This window comes from Euphorbia lathyris, chromosome 1 (assembly GCF_963576675.1).
Source record: "Euphorbia lathyris chromosome 1, ddEupLath1.1, whole genome shotgun sequence".
Lineage (NCBI taxonomy): Eukaryota > Viridiplantae > Streptophyta > Magnoliopsida > Malpighiales > Euphorbiaceae > Euphorbia > Euphorbia lathyris.
This window is the reverse complement of record NC_088910.1, coordinates 9,570,855-9,593,066: the sequence shown is the minus strand read 5'-3', so window position 1 is coordinate 9,593,066 and position 22,212 is coordinate 9,570,855. Positions and strand designations below refer to the sequence as shown.

The 22,212-nt window shown below is 37.4% G+C and overlaps 1 pseudogene; it reads right to left on the bottom strand.

Annotated features, from left to right (window-relative positions):
• Positions 1-8,708: 8,708 nt before the first annotated feature.
• On the bottom strand, positions 8,709-9,287 carry LOC136216811 (vicilin-like seed storage protein At2g28490; annotated as a pseudogene).
• Between the last annotated feature and the right edge of the window lie 12,925 nt (positions 9,288-22,212).

Sequence of the window (22,212 nt, the reverse complement as noted above, 5' to 3'; positions counted from 1 at the left end):
TTCCGTGTGCATGTGAGCTTAAAACGTATATTGACACGGACACATCGGTCCGTGCTGACCAAATCCATCCTTTTTGGAGATCTCTTGCGTTTGAAGGTTTGAGTGACATACCAGTTAGTGCTCCCGTATATGCTAACGGGTCTGAGGATCACCGGTTTTTTCACTCTCTTGTGGAAAAGGTTGAAAAATTAGATCCTTCAATGGTGCGTAGCATATCGATGATGATTCATGATCAAATAAACCCGGAACAAAGTGGCTTCAAAGAACCTGAGGTCAAAGACACTGTTAGGGGTAGACCAAAGGGGAATTCATCAACGAAACGAAATCCGAGTGCATGGAAGTACAGTCAGGCACCACGAGGTCGAGCACGGTCCTCAGGTTCGAGGAGTAGTCGTAGTCGAGGCCGTTCCTCATCCTCATATGTGCATAACAACGAGATGTCGGGTATATTTTATTTTATTAATATATATGTTGAAGTTAAAGTAAATATATTTTTATTGGTGAATTTCATATATTAATATTTTCAGTCGGATTTGATGCGGATGTCGCCAGTTACCACCATTTACATCGGGTTCAAGGTCTTATCGTACCATTTATTACTGGATTCCATGATGTTGTAGCAGATGGTAACTGTGGATTTCGTGTTTTAGCCGATGCCATCACCTATAACCAGGAGGAGTGGAAGCTGATGAGAGTGCTCATAGAGAATGAGATGCGGGCAAACCGTGATCTGTATGCGCCAGTGTACGGGAAGGGATTTGATGCTGCCCTCACGCGTATTAAATGGGCAGGAGCGGGGTGTAGTGAGTCCCATTGGATGGTGAGTTCGGATGACTTATATGTTGTTGTATTTGTTTTGAATGCAGTAATATTCCTTTTTACTACATCACAGTTAGGATGTTGCACTATACTGCCGATGCGTTCGGACGATGGAAGACCACCAGAGCGAGAGATTGTGATTTGTCATTTGGGGAGTTATCATCACTACATACGTCTTTATTTACATCCTACATTTCCAGTGCCTCCCATTGCCACCCAATGGCGTATATTTCATCATCCGAGTGTTCGTCACTTGGACAATCTATACGCTGAAAGGAGAGAGGCTTGGACTAGATTATATTAGTTTTATATGTTGTAATTAATAATATTTATTCATTAACTTATATTATTGTTACTGATTTTAGTTAAAATTGTATGGTATTTTTAGGTTTTAAGTACAATTCTGTAGTTACGGGTTTAACGGCCTATTTACGGGTTTAATGGCTTATTTACGGGTTTAACAGCCTATTTACGGGTTTAAAAAGCTGTTTTTTTGCCAATCCGACACGCGGGCGTGTGGATATCACGTCTCACCGCGTGGTCGGACGTGATAGCCACACGCCCTGCGTGTGGCTATCACGCCCGAGTGGCTATCACGCCCGACCACGCGGTGAGGCGTGATATCCACACGCCCGCGTGTCGGATTGGCAAAAAAAAAGCTTTTCCCTCCCCAAAACCTATGAAATGGCATTTTCGTCCTTTCACGGAGCTATAGGTGGGAATTTGGAGCTGAGTTTAACAACACCCTTTTTTTTCTAGTTTCTTGTTTTCTTAATGTTGTTTTTTTTAATTATATATTTTACTATGATTTTCAATGTTGGGCAGTGTTTTTCCCATTTTTTTTTATTTTGTAATCCAAAATGATTAACATTTTAGACCAACTTGCATCAGGAGTTGCATTATAAGTTCCTAGTTGACGTGTTCTGAAATATGCAATGTTGCTAAGAATATTAAATTGTTTAGTTAACTATTAATCACATAAATAATACTAGCCTCAATTTGCAAAAGTAAAAGGTGAATTTTTATGGAGGATGATTGTAGCCGACCAAAAAAGAATTGATGTCAATGTGGTTTGAGTTTGTGCATATTATTAAGAAAATATTGTTTAAATATAATCTTTCTTTATTAGTTAGCACTTATTATAAATTCCTATAAATTAGGATAATCATGTTTTATTAGCCTAAAAATTAGCTCAATTTTATTTCCTAGTCTTGTAGATGTCTATACGTTCTTTGTAATTTCACCACTATTAATATACAGAAAACTCTATTCTTCCGTTCTTTCTTCTCTCTTTGCATATCTCAATTTTAACATGGTATCAGAGTACTAATTTTGGTGCATGATCATCCTTTTTAGTAAAACAATATATGTCTCAAGAAACATACAAATATGTCAATCCAAACACCAAAAATATAACTTCTACCATTGAATCATCAAAACATCCACTCATCATATCAATATGGGCATATACTTGTTCCAAATAAACTAAATGGCTCCAATTATTCATCATGGAGCAAACCTATGATTCATGCTCGCACGACCAAAAATAAAATTGGTTTCATCAATGCGACCATCCAGCCACCTTAAAATCATAAAAAAAAACCAGCAGAGTATGCGATGTGGAATCAGTGCAATAGTTTTATCTTATCATGGCTAACATATGTCGTCGAACCTGATTTATCCTAATGAGTTATTCATACCAAGACAACTCAAAAAAGTGTGGGAAGATTTCCAGGATCAGTTTACACGAAATCCATAAATCTTTGGCCACTTTATCACAAGGTATCATGACTATTCCAGTTTACTTCACAAAAATCAAAGGCCTTTGGGATGAGTTTGAGAATTATTAAAAAAATCTCATATGTGACCAGATGAAAATACATAATGATTAGAGAGAAGTTGATCGATTGATGCAATTTATAATGGGTCTGAATGATACTTACAACCATGTACAAATATCTTAATATTGGCACCATTGCCTAATATATATCAAGTGTACTCTCTTGTCATCTAGGATGATGCACAATAGTAGTAACATGGATATTGCAATAATTTCATCTCTTTTATTGCTAATGCTACAAGTTCACCTCAGTCGAATGTCAATACACATGACTATTCTCTTTATGGTCTCTCCACTGAACAACTTGCACAACCATTTCTATGATTTCTCAAAACCAAATTTATGGTAACAATAATGCTTATGCAAATATTGCAGGTAACTCCTTCTAATGCTTCAATTAATTTTGACTTATAAAACCTTGGATTTTGGATAGTGGGGCTACTGAGCATATTATTTCAGACGATGTACTCCTTACAAAAACACATTCTCCTATTATGCATGTTGTCAATTTTCCAATCGGACCGACTGTCCCTATCACTTTGATGGGAATAGTGCCATTCAATTCAGACATAACTCTAAGAAATATTCTTTGTGTCCCCTCTTTTAACTTAAAGTTGATGTCTGCAAGCAAGGTCACTAGTGCCCTAAACTATTTTGCCATTTAGTTTCCTTCTTTTTGCATTTTGCGGGACTTGAATACGGGGAAGATGGTTGGTTTGGGTAAAAAATACAATGGTAAATACTATATATTTCCGCTACAAAGAACAATTGTCTCTCATAAAGTTTCTCAATCTTCCGATTTGTGGCAAATGCAACTCGGACATCCATCACCATCTCGTATTAAATTTATTTCTTTGTTATTAGCATTGAATAAATTTCCTCATGATAATAATTGTATTGTCTATCTTATGGCTAAACATACTAGACTTCCATCCTCTTTAAGTTATATATCAAATCATGTTGCTTTTAAATTAATACATTGTGATATTTAGGAACCTCATAAAATTCCTACACATTCAGGGGCATGTTACTTTCTTACCATTGTGGATGAGATTACAAGGTGCACATGGATATTTCTTATGCAACATAAATCTGAAAACAATCTCTTTTAAAGTCATTTGTTGCATTTATTCTTACTCAGTTTCATGTCCACATTTAAGACATTAGAGTTGACAATGGATATGAATTCTTATCCATGAAGTTGTTTTCAATCGCATGGCATAACACTTGTGTGTATACTCCATAACAAAATGAATTTGTTGAGTGAAATCATCGTTATATACTTAATGTTGCTCGTGCACTGCTTTTTCAATCTCTTTTATCACTTGATTTTGAGGGTGAATGTGTCTTAATCGACAGAGAAGTCCATATGGACTATGAATACACCTCCTTCATAAGGGGTGTTTGGAGGACCCTTCATCACGAAAGTCCATTACTGACGGGCAGGACCTGCATAACTATTGATGAGCCACCTGGGTGCCTCATGCCGGAGTAGGGAAATCTGTGCCTTAACACGAGTATGGAGGTCCCTTATACGTCTATCCATGATCGATATAACTAGAGTAAATATAGTGTTGGGTTGTGGACTCTTGAGAACTGGTAAAAGCTTCATATTTATACTGTGGGTAAGTGAAAGGTCTAGGAAGGGGAAAGGGTAAATGAGAGTTATTAAGTCTCTCTGTATACGGTACGTGATTAATGAGCATCAGTTGGTTTTACAGATATCAAGACTTGGGGATTCTAGGCCTAATAATGACTTATAGATATATGCAGATCAAGTTAGATTTTGCTTCCAACACCACACCTTTGAAAGATTGAGAGATTTGGAGATGTATTAATTGCTTGTTGTTTTTACCTTTACATACATTCAGAAATTTGTCTAGTTCAAATGTAAACAGATTATGAGTATTAGTCTGGGTCAAATGTAAGCAGATTGGCAAATTTAAAATCATTGATATACATAAATTCTTGTTCATTTGATTATGTTTCAATAACCAGATTCATTCGAAGAAGAAGGCAAAGAGTGACATTTACGTTTAAAAAAATATCATCTAAACAACAATACAAAGACATTAAAATAAACAAATCTGTCATCTGAAAATAAATCTATTGACATGATTGATCAAGACCTATGTCATCTGAAATAAGCTACAACAACATAAATTATTATAAAAACTGTCATCGCGAATACCAATATGCCAATTTCCCATATATCTACTTGACATTTTTAATTATTAGTATGTTATGTGATGACATTAAAGGTGACGTTAATAATAAAAAAAAGTTGAATCGTTACAAGATTAATATGACAGTACGAAACTAGGCGTATGTCATGCATCGTATCTTCATATGACAGAACCTAACCGTCATCTGAAGGTGCAACAGATGGCAGCGAGCCCTATGACAGATTTATATCGTGCGGGACGACGGTTTTTAACCATCGTCTGAAGGGGTTTTGGGGTAGTGATCTTAGAGCTTCATATCATTTTTGCAGAACATAAAGATGTCGCTGGCAAACTTAGGGCAATCATTTCTCTGTCACCGCCGTCATCGGCGTAGACGGAAGCGTTTGGGCCCAGAGCTTCACCTCCCCTCAGGTCTTTCTCTACTTTGTACCTTTTTTCTTCCAAGTATTTGTAGAATTTGATTCATCACTTACTGGATTTTCTGCTTAAGATTTGATTGCATTGACTTTCGGTTCTTGGTTCCCCTATCTTGATTTCATAGTTTTTAATTTTATTTTATTTTCCATTTGTGTATTTTTTTTACTGAATTAGCTTATGAAATTTGCTGGAAAATAATTGATCTATGTCAACTCATTCTTGATTTTTGGTTTTCCTTTTGATCTGATTTTGTTTGATTATTTTATGGTTTTGGATCACTGTTAATACACATATCCAGGGGGATAATTTAGGATCGAGCATCGATCCTGGTGAGTTGACGGACTTGCGTTTAGCTTGTATCAGCAATGATATCTTTTGCTCAAGTTGTTGTAAGGAGAAAGCTTAAAAGATAGGCTCACAGGGTTTCTTATAATAAGGTCTGTCATTTGTTGATATTTTAAGTGAGTTCTTTCGAAGTTGTGTGTATCTTCATCTGTAGATGTAACTTTGGCCTAGAAGAGTTTTTGTATCTAAACCAAACAAAAAAAAAGGAAAAGAAAATCAAATAGTGTGCATGCATATCATCTATGAGATGAGTTAATATACAACAGGTTATTACTTAAAAATATTGTGAATTTGTGAATATTGAATCAAAGTTTGTATATATATATATAGCATGTTAATTAATTACTCTATATTTGTATACATTTTTTTTTATTGATTTTACATTTAATTTCAGTAATATAACAGGATCAATCTTGATTACGGTAAACAAACCGAGGGTAACAAATCTCATTTACCGTTAATTACAGTAATACAATAGGACAAAAATAGACCAAGTTCAATTTGAACATGCCGAAACAACTGACCATAATGTAATTGACATTAGCCACTGTTGTTAGAACAACCGACTCTAATGGTCAGAGCATTAGAGTCGGTCGTTACAAACAACCGTGGCTAAAGACCCTTTTAGCCACGGTTGTTTCTAACAACCGTGGCAAAAACGCAAAACATTATAGTCGGTTATTTGTAAAAACCGACTCTAATGCCCTTTTGGCCACGGTCGAACAACCGTGGCTAAAGATGTCAAGCATTTGCTATGCCCCCATTTGGCTACGCTCGTACAACCGTGGTTAGTGACGGTAAACGACTGTGGCCATATGCCATTTCTGTACTAGTGATCTTACGATTCTTTTTCATTTTTGTAAAGTTAATTTTGTTAAACAACCCGTAATTTACTTATTAGTTAATACATAAATGGGATTATTTGATTAAGCTAGAGCATTTCTATTCATGCTACGTCTCAAGTACGATAACAATCGAAGTTATTCATGAAATTAAACAAGCATGAACTACCAATCAGTTAGCTATGTTTGTTGATACTTGTTTTGGCCATTTCTTAGACTTAAATAATTTAGTTGCTCAGCCTCAAGTCCTACATGCTTTATTTTTATGAGAGGTTAATCAGTATATTGATCATGGGATGTGATTTAATATTTGTGGGAATAAGTTTAGATTTGGGATAAAAGAAATTGCAATAGTGAGTGACATAAAATGTGTGGGACAAGTTGAAATTTTCAAACGTCTACTGAATCCCATAAGTTAAATGATAAGTATTTTAACGGTTTAGACAAGGTCACAAAGCTTTATATGCGAGAGTTTTTAAAAACAAAAGATGTGAATGTGATGAGAATGCTGTGAAAACTGCGTTCCTATTTTTTTGCACCATTTTTTTTTGTTATCTAACCATCTAAATCAAAGCATTTCCGGTATTCATTTTGATATAATAGAAAGTCATAAATAGAATGATTTTCCATGGGGAAAGGTAGCCTTTGATTACACATTTAAGTCTACCAAGGAGAAATACACGGGTAAGTCCAATAAGAGTGGTTATGTTAATCATGGTTTTCCAACAAAGTGCAACATTGTCGATTGTCCATTAGTACTACAAGTTTGGTTATATGAATGTTGTGGCACTGTAGATGGTAATTTTAAAAAAGAACTAGTAAACCAGTCCCATGAATGCTAAACTTGAGTACTAATGGAAAACCAAACATGAAGGAGTTACACAACATATATTCGGTCTACCATCTCATTTAGTACGTCGCAATTTTGTTTTATTTGATAATTTATATTATATAATCTTTTTAATATTTTTAAAAATACATATTAAATATCTCTTATTCAATTTTTAATGTTGTCTTTATAGTTAAAAATAAAAAAAAACACATCAACTAGTATTGTGGAAAAAGAAATGCTACATGTAGATGGCCTATTCAGTAAATGGAAGAATATAGATTTGTCTCCTCAACGTGATTTTCAACACATCAATGATGATTATTCGTCTAGAAAAATGTCAATTAGTGATAGTAGTCAATGAGAATTCTCATAGTTAAATGAGGATGCAACTAAAAAAAGCATAAACAAGTAATCAAAATTACATCTGTAGAGCTCTAATTTAAAAAAACATTGTTTGACAACATCAATATCACACACAAATTTGACTCTTGATCAATTAAAAGATCAACGATTCGTAAAATAAAAATTGTAAATAGAATAGTCACATATAGAAACACATTTGTTAAAATCATAATTGGAAAATCACTTATTCATAATCTTTCTCTGATACCACATGTTAGAAATCTTTTGATTTCATCATGATATTAGATAACTATTAATCGTTCGGATGTTCGAATCAGATAATTTTCACAAACACGTAATGCCAATCAAGGAGCGTATCTTGATCCATGACGATAATAATCGAGTTTTTCGGGAATGACTGAGAATTGTGTTTCTCTCGCTTAACCCTTTAGACTTGATAATTTTTTCTTGATGGAGAGAAAAATAACTTTAGATAGGTTAGAGAAAGGACCAATTATGTTTTGTGTTCTTTAAATATATCTTTCATCAATGCGTCTCTTCATCCATGAGGTACGTTTTCATCACTGAACCAATAGGATTCAACATACCTTTTGGTTAATCAATCATAGGGTAAATTACATACGTGGTGTACAACCTTTACCCATTTTCACACTTTGGTGTACAACCTTCAATTTTGCACACTAAAGTGTACAACCTTTTGGTGACCTCCCACTAAAGTGTATAGCCGGTAATTGTGACCGGTCAACCCGAAGTCAACGCGCCACATCACCATTTTGACTCCTCTAAAAGTCAAAAAATGACCCACTTAATATGAAATTATTTTTATACCCTTTATTCTTTATATAATTACTAAAAAAACCGTTTCTTTTTCCTCCATTTTTTTGCAATTTCTCTCTCTAAAGCTTCCACTCTTTTTACCATTTCTCTCTCTAAGTCCTATCTCTCTCTAAAGGGACTTTGAAATTGAATTCCAAAACCCTTTCTCTCTCTAAGTCCTATCTCTCTCAAATCCTTTTGGAATTCTCTTAGTGAACCCATTAGAAGATAAATTTAAATAGACGAGGTTATTCAGTCGGGTCAATGAAGTTGGAAGTAGCCCAGAAAAGAAGTTCCGGCTGAAGTCCAATCTGAATCATAAAAACATCGCCTTCTTTTACTTTAGAATTCATCGCATGTGTTCCGTTTGGATACACTATCTGAATTATCCCTGATCCTCTCACCACTATTCTGTACTCTGTCGCTGTTGGATTCACATGAGGCGCCATCATTGATCCGCCAGTGAGGTTCACGAGATAGACTCCGATGCTGGAGTGTTTGAGAGGATCGTAGCTGGATTCGTCGAGAGCGATGCTGGAGCCGTAGTTGTTTCGGAAATCGAGAGATCTCTTGTATAAATTGTAGGAATCTGGAGATTTTCCCTTCGTTTCGCGTTTTTTCTCACGGCCTATCACAGATTGTAAGAGCTTCCTCCATGTCTAGGAGGCTATGTTTTCTTCTTCTTCTTCTTGATCCTGGAAGGTCGACATCATTTTCTTCAGGTGATTTAGCTTCTCTTGCTCCTCCATTTTAATGAAACTTCTCCAAATTCTCGGTGCTCGGGAATCATCTATGTATATAATAGGTCCTTGTCTTTGACTGCCCATAATCCTTCAATTTGCCTATTGTGACCTGAAATTAGTTTTCAATTCAGTTTGATTGCATGAATTAAAAGTGCAAAAAAGATTAACAGATTCACGTTTGCTTACATTAAAAGCAGTTGAGAGTGTTTCTGGCTCAAAACCAGCAAGAACATACATTGGGTAAGTTCCTCCACCAAGGAAGAAAGACTGCAAATGCTGCAAATGACATGAAGTCTCTGACCTTCACCGGTGTTTATCAAATAGAAAGCAGAACCAGCCGGTATTCTATACACATCGCCTATCTTCAATCGCCTTTCCGCTAGCTCATCCTTGAAAATCAATCCAATTCGCGCCTCCCCTAAAAACCATCACAAACAGTTAAAATCTCCACAACTTAAACGCAATTTAAAAAAGGTATATACCTCTGCGGATGAAGAGGATCAAGCTGGAATCAAGATATTGAGGAACAAAAAGAGATTTAGGCTCCGTAGTGAGAAAATAAGAGAGAGATAGGACTTAGAGAGAGAAAGGGTAAAAAAAGTGGAAGCTTTAGAGAGAGAAATTGCAAAAAGAAAATGGAGGAAGAAGAAAATGTTTTTTTAGTAATTATATAAAGAATAAATGGTATAAAAATAATTTCATATTTAGTTGGTCATTTTTGACTTTTAGAGGAGTCAAAATGGTGATGCGGCGCATTGACTTCGGGTTGACCGGTCACAATTACCGGCTGTACACTTTAGTGGGAGGTCACCAAAAGGTTGTACACTTTAGTGTGCAAAATTGAAGGTTATACACCAAAGTGTGAAAATGAGTAAAGGTTGTACACCACGTATGAAATTTACCCATCAATCACACTGATTGATCGTACCTTTTATGAATTGACCAATAAAATTTATTTTAATTTATTAAATAATATAAGTATATAATATAATTGGAACATATATTAACTTGATGGAAATGGAAAATCCAGCATCTTTCACTTATATGGAAATCAAATGAAACAACTTGTATAAAATATACTAATATTAAATTCACATTGAGTTAAATTGTAATTAAATCGACTTATATCTAGTCCAATTTTTTTTTAATCAATATCTTGTCCAATTTTAAAATTTAATATTTCTATAGGGAAAATAATAAATAAAATATGTGCATAAATATCAATATTAAAATGAATAATGGGAGTAGTAAAAAATCATATAATTATGTGAGTTTTTTTTTAGCTTCAATATAATTCTTCTTTAATGTTTCTTTATGTCTTCTTGTTAACTTCGTGGATGTAGATTGAACAATTGTTCTATTCTTAGCAAATCATTCTTGTGTCAAATCTCTTAACTATTATATCATTGCAGTGATGGAAATTCATGAGTTGCTCTATTTACATCATTCATTGATTCAACAAAATATTTGATGTCAAATTGTAGCTCTTATTTGCAAACTAATTGTTCCTGAATTTGTTTATTGGAGCATATGTAGGTATTGTGATAACAATGAATATGAATCTCTTGATTTCCCTCAAATCAATTTAAGTGTTTTTTCTTTAGAATTCCAAGCCTTTTGATAGTTGATGTTAACTCCATATTCAAGTCTCATATCTGCGATAATATTTGCAAGAGAGTAGTGTGTCTTTGGTAGGGATGCAAACGGGGCGGGGCGGGGAATGCATTTCCCATCCCCGTCCATGACTAGTCGGGGATTCCCCATCCTCGGCCCTACGAGTTAGATGGTGATAGATTTGTCTCCCATCCCCATCCCCATTTAAAAACACTTTTTTCCCTATTCCACATCCATGTCCCTGCGAGGAATCACCATTTATATTTAAAACAAAATCAATATATATTTCTTTTCTTTTCTCATTTCTAATTCTAGGTTTTGTTCAAAAGAATGGTAGAGATAGTATGTCTTTAGTTTAGTTTAGGTAAGGAAAAATATACATTTAGTCCTTGGCTAATATTTTATTTATCCCATTTAATTTTTTATTTGAAAATAAGTATTTAATCTAAATTAAATGTTATAAATTATAATATTTAAAGTATATTTTTAATTATAATGGGGAATAATTGGGGATCCATTGGAGCGGGATCGGGGATCCCCACGGGGCGGGGATACTATTCCCCGCCCCATCCCCATCACGGGGGATAAAATTATCCTCATCCCCGTCCCATGGGGATTCTTATCGATGATTCCTCATCCCCATCGGAGCGGGTCATTCGATGGAGATGGGGAATCCCCGCCCCATTTGCATCCCTAGTCTTTGGTTGCGCATATTTCAACTTTATCATTTCACCAATAAACTTGCGTGTAACTTGTCTTTTCCTCGAAAACCAATATCCAAATAGTAGGAATGGTTATTCTTAAAAAATTTAATCATAAATGCACTTGATTTGCCACATCTACTTGCTCAGAATTGTTGAGAATTGATTCAAAGTAAGATATTTTAATTGACTAAGTTTAATTTATTTGTTGATAAAAAAATAATGTATCAGTTGCATAGTTGGTGGTTTAGTGAGATTAGTAGCAAAGAAACAGGCTAGTAGGTTCCTAAAATTTATGCCTTTTTATTTCACTGTAATCCTATATATTGGTTGTGTTTACGTTCAATTCAATAGGAGGTTAATATGCTGATTATTTTGATACTTGTTATTCTCATCAATTCTTTTATTTCTTTTACTTCAATATAAAAAACCCCCCAACAAATGGTATTAGCGCTTAATTGATCTTAAGGGATCTGTGAGTATTTGAGAGAAAACACAACCATGGGTGCCAACCACTTATCAATTATTTCTCCTCCAATTTTTAATGGTGAAATTACCAGATTTGGGCTATTAGAATGAAAGCTCATTTGAGAGGTTCGGGTTTATAGCAGTGGGTTGAATATGAGAGGGATATACCACCTCTTGGAAATAATCCAACACTAAATCAAATCAGAGCTTATGAAGATGGATCAACAAAGGCTCCAAGAGTTTATCAATAATTCATTCTGTTGTCTCAGAATCAATTTTCACAAGAATCGTGACTTGTGAAACGTGAAAAGAGGCATCAGAGCTGAAAGAACTTTATCAAGGCAATAAAAGAACAAAGAGGATGCAAGTCTTGAATCTCAAAAGGGATTTTGAGACTTTAAGTATGAAAGAAAAAGAGTCGATTCATAAGTATTATGACAAATTGATGGTGGTGGTGAACAGAATCCGATTGATGGGAGAAGATTTAACCGACAATAGAATTGTCAAAAAATTGTTCGTGAGCTTGCCTGAAAGGTTTGAGGCAAGACTTTCATCTTTTGAAGACTCAAGAGATATAAGTGAATTGGTCTTATCTGAATTAAATAATTCTTTTTAGGCTCAATGCCATGAAGAAAAAGACACTTGGCATAAGAGGAAGCCTCAGTGTTTCAAATGAAGAAGTTTGGGCACGTTCAACGGAATTGCAGAGATAATAAAACAAAAGAAAATGCCAATTTGACATATGTTGCTGATGAAGAAGAATTACCATTTTAATGTTGGGGAGAAGTGCTTCAATAATCGAAGGTGGATGAGAATTGCACTGGGAAGCCATTTTGAGAAGTGCTCCAATTAGTTGCATAGTTGGTGGTTTAGTGGATTAATCGAAAAAAGATAGGCTAGTAGGTTCCTAAAATTTATGCCTTTTTCTTTCACTTTAAGCCTATATATTCGTTGTGTTTATGTTTAATTCAACAAGAAGTTAATATGCTGATTATTTTAATACTTCTTATTCTCATCAATTCTTTTATTTCTTTTACTTCAATCTAAAAAACGCAGAAGGAATACCAAATAATAAGTACTGTCAATACATTTTAAGAAAAAATATTGCTGACTAGATCTTTCTGTTCTAAATTAAAATCATTCTTCAATTAACATAAAAGCTCATGACACTTTGTAGTGTTTTCTTGTCTTTGAAAATTCGGCCTTCAGCGAAATTATTGAAATGTTTGTCTGTAATTAGCAAGGAACAACCAAGTACTTGTAAATCAGATTCATCAACAACTTTTATATCTAAATCTTCCATTATCCCATGGGTTAATTGATGAACATAATCAATAAAATCTAAAGGTGCTTCTTGAGTTGGTTCAATTGTTAAAACAGGTTGATCTACATTTAATATGGGCAAATGATGGTATAAGCTCACGTCAATCTCATGGTTTTATTCGGTACTTATACATAACAAATATTTCATAACATTTTCAACATCATTCCTCATTTGCAAATAAAATGATAAATTTATGTCATTTGATATACTTATTAGGGGTTGTCCTTCTTTTAGCCGTGTTAAATGGATATTGCATAAAGTTTAGTTTTAAATTTTTATTCATAAAAAAACCAATAAAATTAAAATATTATAAAACACATAAAGCTTTTCAATTATTACTATTGTTTTAAACATGACATCTTATCTTTCGATCTCCATCATGTTTTCAAGTTTCAGTTTGTCTATGGACTAACTCATCCTAACTAGGATGGAGGTGAAATTAGCTTAATAAATATGAATTTGTAGTAAGTATCTACATCGTGTTACCAAAGGTTGGCAAGAGAATTAATTTAATGCGTTGCTTCATTTTTTACTTGTGAAACCTAACCAAGTAATTGAGTAACATAGTTAAATGGCGAAACTAACCAAGTGAAAAGATTGAATTGAAATTGCTTAGTTATTCATATACCTTCATCAGATAGTGCGACGGTTAGAAATAGTATTGTCTAACAGACCAGAAATAAATATTAAGCACACCAAAAAAAACTCAAGTACACAATAACAATTCAACAATAAAACTGATAACAATTAACACAGAGAAGAGTTTAGAGTAGCCTGTGGATTTGTGGATTGAAGCATGCTGATTTGCGCTATCCTTTGAGAGAAAACGACCCGTCTGCACCGAGTATTAATCAACCACGTCTCTTGTGCAAAATACACTTCAATCCACTAAGATTCTTATGTGCAACTAAGCATCTCCCGAACCGATTATTCTCAATGCTCGAACAATAATGAGTGTGAAAGAAAGTTATAAAAACAAGATTGTGGGAGCTATTTGTTTACAGAGCAAAATGATAAGAATGACTGAGTATGTTTTTCAATTTAATCTTTGTTGTTTGCACTTGTTGGCGATGCACAAAGATGAAGCAGCTCAAACTATTTATAGTGGTTAGCAGATTGTTAATGTTAGAAAGTTTGTTAGATGCTTTAAATTAGGAATAAGAATAGGAGGAAAAGGTCATCAACAGAATAGGAAAACTAGTTTTTAGGAATTGAATTTACCAATACAAAATACCACTAATAATAAACAATAGTGATAAAATTTTAATTAAAAAATTCTAACATTTCTCTTCATAATTAAAATTTTAAAATTCATTATTATTTGAGCATATAATACCGTGTAATAGGTGATAGGTACCTTCCGGGTTTGAACCTACACTTAGTGTTAATGAATTTATCCTGAAGAAACCATATGTTAGACGAGGTGTTGCGGCCTAATCTCCCGGGCGGACCGGGGGGTGGACACCTCATGGCTACGTAAGCGGTGATTGGCGTCGAAAGCAACCAATCGTGGAATCAAGCTGCTCGACAGGACCGGAGCTCGGAGTATGGAAGAGTCGCCACCCACGAATGGAAAAATGAACACCGATCCCTTGCGGGAGACCGGTGAGGGTTCGGGAAACTTAGGTACGTGCCGAGAAGGCTAGCTCCTTTCCGGAGAAAGGCTACTAGGCACCCCGACATCGCCCGGTTATGAACCACCGGCCTCCTACTCAGCGTGTTAGGCGATAACGGACTAATCGCATATTTCTTTAAGTTTAAAATTCATTTGAAACCTTTTCTTTCTCGTTTTGAAAACCGTTTTGAGCATATATGATTGAAAGCCATTTTGGTAAAGAATCACCCATTTACATCAGTTCAAAATACATAGGAGAGAGAGGGGGGAGAAGAAAGAATCGATTTGTTTACAATGTGATTTATGCTTCGTATTACACACTAACTCTTAAACTAAACTTACTTCCCAAAAACGAGTTTATTTACATGGTTCGTATCTTAATCGCCGTTGGAACGATTTAGGTACGTTTCAAAACCCTGTTTAATGATGTTCACTCGAATCACCGTTGGAACGACTCGAGCGTTTGAAAACGTTAAGCAAACGTTTTTAATCTAAAAGCGTGGTTAAGCATACAAGTCAATTTATTTTGTACAAAAGCCATTTAGTTAGGAAAACAATTCAAAACTTCATTATTTACAACAAAACGATTTTAATTACAAGGTTCGCTTAATCCGTCGTTGGAACGAATTAAGGTTTTAAAACATGATATTTTGGAAACGGTTTAAAAAAGGACAAGAAAAACATTATTTACACTTTAGGAATATCTAGAAAAGCTTTAATTTAAACAAACAAATTAAACTTTCTTTTTGTGGTTTATTTTCCCCTTTTTCCACTCAATTATCCTTTATGTGAATAAAATGACAACAAGTAAGGAATTAAATCCAAATTCACCCAACCAAAACACTTTTCAAATCATATATATACATATAGAAAATTTAAAAGGAGAAGAAGAAAAATATACATATATATTTTTTGATAGAAATGATAACTATACATATATATATTTAAAAGGTAAATAATGAAAACTATAATTAATAGATAAAAATGACAATAATATTCACAAATGATAAGAAACTAACTTTTAGCCCAAAAACCATTATGATAAGTGTATATAGAAAATAACCCCTAATAACCCCAAAATGACAAGTATGTATAGTTTAAATTAATTTAAAGGAAAATCTATATATATACATATAATTTTATCAAATCAAATTAATGAAAAATAATATCCAAACACATTAGATAAATATATGTACAAAGTATTTAAAAATATCTTGAAAGTATATATTACATAAATATACATATATATATAAAGGACCAAAAGCCTAAAAGTTGAGAAGGAGGGACCAAAACAGCATTTTTTACATTTCAGCAGTTTTACCGACGGAAAATCCGTCGGTAAACAGCCTTTAGTGACAGAAAATGTAAAATTACAGAAATGAATCAACAGTCTCCAGATTTATTCAAAAGCTTTAGATTAGATCTATTCTATCGTTTTGGACTTCCGAACTACCAAAAATGGATCATAGTCTATAACGGATGTTCCTAAAACGACGTTTTTATTTTAAAACGTTATTTTGAAATATTTTTAAAACTTATAATTACAACGTTTTTAATACCCGAACTACCTTTGAATCGGATCACGGTTCGTATTGGGATATTAAAACGAGGTTTTTATTTTAAAACAAAACCGAACGTTTATCTAATACGAGACGAAAATTAAATAAATACGAAAAATTAAGTAAAACGTGATAAATAAATAAATAACTAAATAAACAAAATTATAACATAAAAATAGATAAATAAAGGAAATAAATTAAATAAAATAAAACGAGTCTAGTCCTCGGATAATACCTCAAGATCGGTATCTGACAGTCGAAGTCGGTTGATTCCACGAGTTGTGATTTTCCGGTTTTTTTTTTTTTGTGTTTTTCGTCTTTTTAGTAAAAATTTTAACTTTTGGGAAATTCGGACTTTTTGAGAAAAAAAATATTTTTCTCAAAAAAATTCACTTTCTCTCTCTAAAAATGTCTAGAGTGAGAAAGCTCTCCAAAAATTCCCCTCCTCAAAATGCATGGGGATCCGTGCCTTAAATAGGCAACGGGTCCCGGAAAATTTTGGGCGTCGGCGTCGCCCAAAATAGGTTGGGCGAACGCCCAACCTAGTTGGGCGAACGCCCAACATTAGTTGGGCGAACGCCCAACATGGTTGGGCAAACGCCCAACATGGTTGGGCGCGCGCCCAACTGATGTTGGGCGTTCGCCCGACGGCTGCCGGGCGTGCGCGCCCAGCGGCCGTCGGGCGTGAGCCCGCGCTATCGGGCGCGCGCGCCTAATGGTCGTCGAGCGCGCGCCGCCGGACGTGCGCGCGCCGCCGGACGTGCGCGCCCCGCGAACGGCGCACGCCCTGTGCTGCCGGACGTGTGTCCAACTATCGTCGGACACACGTCGGCTGCCGCTAGGCGCTCGCACCCCGTCGCTGAGCGCTCGCGAGCCGTCCACTTGACGACCGCGATTTCCGTTGACTTTTCCTTTCCTTTTTTTTAAAAAATTTTTCCGGAACCAACCGCTTCGACCACTTTGTTACAGGTTTTCGTCACAGGTCCTCCGACTCGGTGTCTACAGTTGCCCCTACTTTTCTATTTTGACAGTGATGTGTGTGTTTTGAAAACGTTTTTTGCTAACACGGCACATGCAATGGAAATATATTAAAGTAAAAGACACATATAGAGTAGGAGGAAGAATACCTGATTTCCACGCCGCATGCTCCGGCTTCGTCTTCGATCTTCGCCTCGGTTGTCCCGCTCTTGCCTCTGAATCGACTGCAGACGAACGCTCATTCCGGCGACCCTAGTCTCTAAATCGACCGCAGGTATATAGCTCTATCTAGCGACCCTAGCCTAAATCGACCGCAGGTAAAGTTGCTCTTTCTAGCTACCCTAGTCTCCAAATCAACCGCAGGTAAAATTGCTCTTTCTAGCTACCCTAGTTTCTAAATCAACCGCAGGTAAAATTGCTCTTTCCAGCTACCCTAGTCTCTAAATCAACCGCAGGTAAAATTGCTTTTTCCAGCTACCCTAGTTTCTAAATCAACCGCAGGTAAAATTGCTCTTTCCAGCTACCCTAGTCTCTAAATCAACCGCAGGTAAAATTGCTCTTTCCAGCTACCCTAGTCTTTATCTCGACCGCAGGTAAAGTTGCTTTTTCTAGCGACCCTAGTCTTTATCTCGACCGCAGGTAAAGTTGCTTTTTCTAGCGACCCTAGTCTTTATCTGGACCGTAGGTAAAGTTGCTTTTTCTAGCAACCCTAGTCTTTATCTCGACTGCAGATACTCTTTCGTTTTGCATATCTCAAACATCCATCGTTCTACCCTAATCTCTACATCAATCGCAGGCGTTTTCTTATATTGTAGATCTCCAAATCGAACATTCGACCCTAATCTATACATCGATCGCAGGCGTCCTTTCGTTTGCACATCTCCAAATCAACCGTTCGACCCTAATCTCTACATCGATTGCAGGCGTCCTTTGTTGATGATAGCTGGGCTTTATCACTCGTCCGAGAGTTTTTGACCGCAGTTGCTTTGATATTTGGGCTTTATCACTCGTCCGAGAGTTTGTGACCGCAGTCGCTTTGATATTTGGGCTTTATCACTCGTCCGAGAGTTTGTGACCGCAGTCGCTTTGATATTTGGGCTTTATCACTCGTCCGAGAGTTTGTGACCGCAGTCGCTTTGATATTTGGGCTTTATCACTCGTCCGAGAGTTTGTGACCGCAGTCGCTTCTTTTTACCAGGATCGTCTGCGTTTGACCGGAGTCGATGATGCCGTAGACCGAAGTTCGTAGCAGGGCCTGTGCTTATTGATGATGCCGTAGACCGCAGTCCGTAGCGGGGCCTGTGCCCATTGATAATGCCGTAGACCGCAGTCCGTAGCGGGGCCTGTGCCCATTGATGATGTCGTAGACCGCAGTCCGTAGCGGGGCATGTGCCCATTGATGATGCCGTAGACCGCAGTCCGTAGCGGGGCCTGTGCCCATTGATGATGTCGTAGACCGCAGTTCGTAGCGGGACCTGTGCCCATTGATGATGCCGTAGATCGCAGTCCGTAGCGGGGCCTGTGCCCATTGATAATGCCGTAGACCACAGTCCGTAGCGGGGCCTGTGCCCATTGATAATGTCGTAGACCACAGTCCATAGCGGGGCCTGTGCCCATTGATCGAATTTTAATTTACCTATCGGAGCCTGCCTAAACTCGCACGGATTTCTTGGAGCTATCCGAGTATTTCTGCCTGCGGCTTGACTTGATTCACGCCCATCACCTGGTGAATATTTTTATGGTATGACCTAGTGTAGTGATATGTATACACATGATTATAAATGAATATTTTTCTCTCTTTTTCTCTTCTTTTTTTTTTTATACATTGCTTCCCTCCTATTTTCTTTACAGGGAGATCTCCATTCTATTGACCGAAGATTACAGGAGAACGTGGCGGTTGGGCAAGGGGAGTGGCTACTGGATGCTGACGCTCAGATCGGACGTCGTTGTCGGGATAGGGAGGATGAGCGCTCCAACTGGGAGGAGCGAGGCCGAGCAGCCGAGGAGAGGAGCCATGTGGATATAGGAGCCCAGCGAGCTGCTGAGGGGAGTTTGCGGATTGCGGTGGAGAGCCGCCGAGTTACCGAGGAGCGGGAACCTTACTTCGGAGGCTTTGATTCGTTTGAGGGCTTTTGGGACTTTGGGATTCCTTTTCATTGATAGTCTCGTCATTATTTCGGTTTACAACTTTATTAGTACTACCGTGATGTATGGCGGGTATATGTGAAAAAGATATTTGGGTAGGCTTTTTATTTGGTGGTGGGGAAAAGAAATGTATAACTCATGACTTACAATACCATGCATTCAGTCGATTATAACGATTCCAATCATTCTCTTCGAATATATTCATGCCTTTATTTATTTACAAACAACAGAAATACTTAGCCGCTTATACATTATTTTTTTAATTGCTCAAGATACAACTACTGTTACCAGGACCCGCCTTTTTTCGGTTTTCAGATCCCAGCGATTTTTCAACTCTCCTTTTATTATCCCGGAATTTTCAAATGAGCGCCCTTTCGGGTTTTCACCCATTGGGATGTCCCTTATTGTTGCATAGGTCGCCCTTTGCGGGTTTTCGACCTATCGGGAATTTTTATTTCTTTCTCTTTTTTTTTACGAAAAGTATTTCTTAAGCCTATCCAGATTGGTAGGTTTGGAGAACTCAATGCCATCCATCGTGGTTAGTTTCACCGCCCATTTGCTTAGGATCTTCTTCACGAGAAACGGTCCTTCCCAGTTTGGCCTAAACTTGCCCCTAGGGTCGGTGCGCGTCATTCGGATCTGTTTCAGCACCATGTCTCCTTCTTTGATAGGACTGACCTTAACCCTTTCGTTGAAAGCCCGGGCCATCCTCCTTTGATATAACTGTATGTGGTAAAGGGCCTCCATCCTATTCTCGTCTACCAATGCCAGCTGTTCATAACGCTTCTTCACCCATTCCGCTTTAGGAATCTCTACTTCTACCGCGATTCTCAGTGATCGCTTCTCAACCTCAATAGGCAGAACCGCTTCTGCCCCATATACTAAGGAGAACGGCGTTGCCCCAGTTGACGCTCTAACCGTCGTGCGATAAGCCCATAAAGCGAGCGGAAGCTGCTCGTGCCAATTCCGATGCGATGCTACTGTCTTTACGAGAATCCTCTTAAGGTTCTTATTGGCCGCTTCTACTGCCCCGTTAGCTTGTGGGCGATATGGAGACGATCTATGATGCTCAATACCGTACTCTTGGAAGAGACTTTTCACTTCCCCTTGAAACTAGATCCCATTATCCGTGATCATGTGGTGAGGCACCCCAAGCCTGGTGATTAGATGCTTTTCAATAAACTTCCTCATCTGCTTCGATCCCAGCTTACTAAACGATTCTGCCTCTACCCACTTCGTGAAGTAATCAATGGCAACTGCGATGAACTTGTGTCCATTTGATGCATTAGGCCTCACCTCACCGATGATATCAATGCCCCAAGCTGCAAACGGCCAAATGGGTGCCAACACGTGCAGTTCCATAGCTGGCAGGTGATTATAATCACCGTGGATTTGACAATCGTGGCATTTCTTCACACATTCATCGCAATCTCTTTCCATGGTGAGCCAATAGAAACCTTGCCTTACGATTTTCTTTGCTAGCACTGCTCCTCCCATGTGGGCTCCACAAATTCCCGAGTGTACTGACTCTATTGCCTCACGGGCTTCTCCCGCATCCAAGCACCTCAGTTGTAAACCATCGGTGTGCCTTTTGTAAAGCAAGTCGTTGTGGATGACGAACTGCTGAGCTAACCTTCTAATCACAGCCTGATCCCTAAGTTCTGATTCTGCCGGCTATGTTCGACTCTTCATGAAGTTTACGATATCGAAATACCAAGGTTTTTCATCTGCCCCCAACAGCATTACATGTTCGTAGCATGGTTTGTGAGACCTTCTCAACACCAAAGGCTTCGAGGCAAGGTTCCGAGGATTATCCCATATCGACACCAACGTGGCCAAAGCATCTGCTGCTTAGTTCTGCGCTCGAGGAATATGATAAAGCGGTGACTAACTGAACCTCTGTGCCAACCCCCCTAGCTGGTCTAGGTACGGGTGTAACCTTTCTTCCCTTACTTCCCAAATTCCCTGTGCTTGCTCGATAATCAGCTTTGATTCGCCCCAGATTTCAACCTACGACGCTCCTAGCGCTGCTAGCGACTCTAACCCGTAGATGCACGCTTCCTACTCGGCCATATTATTAGTGAGAGGGAACGACAACTTCTTTGTCATTGAGATCCTTTCCCCTTCCGATGAGATAAGTAACATTCCTACCCCGGCTCCATTCGAGTTAACCGCTCCGTCGAAGAACATTTTCCACGGTATCACTTCGATCGCGTTCAAGTGCTCATCGGGGAAATCATAGTTTACCTCTTCCTGTTCCGCATTTAGAGGCTGATTGGCCAAAAATTCCGCTATGGCTCTCCCCTTGATAACCTTCTTCGTTACATATTCGATATCAAATTCGGACGAAAGCCACAACCATCGGGCTAGCTTCCCTGTTAGAGACGGAGTTCAGTACAGATACTTCACGGGATCCATCCGAGAAATAATGATCACTTTGTAAGATTGAAAATAGTGCCGTAGTTTCTTTGTTAGCCATACTACTGCCACGCACGTCTTTTCGATCATGTTATACTTAAGCTCGTATTCCAGGAACTTCTTACTCAGATAATACACCGCGTGCTCCACACCGGTGTCCCCTTCTTGGGCCAACATTGCTCCAATG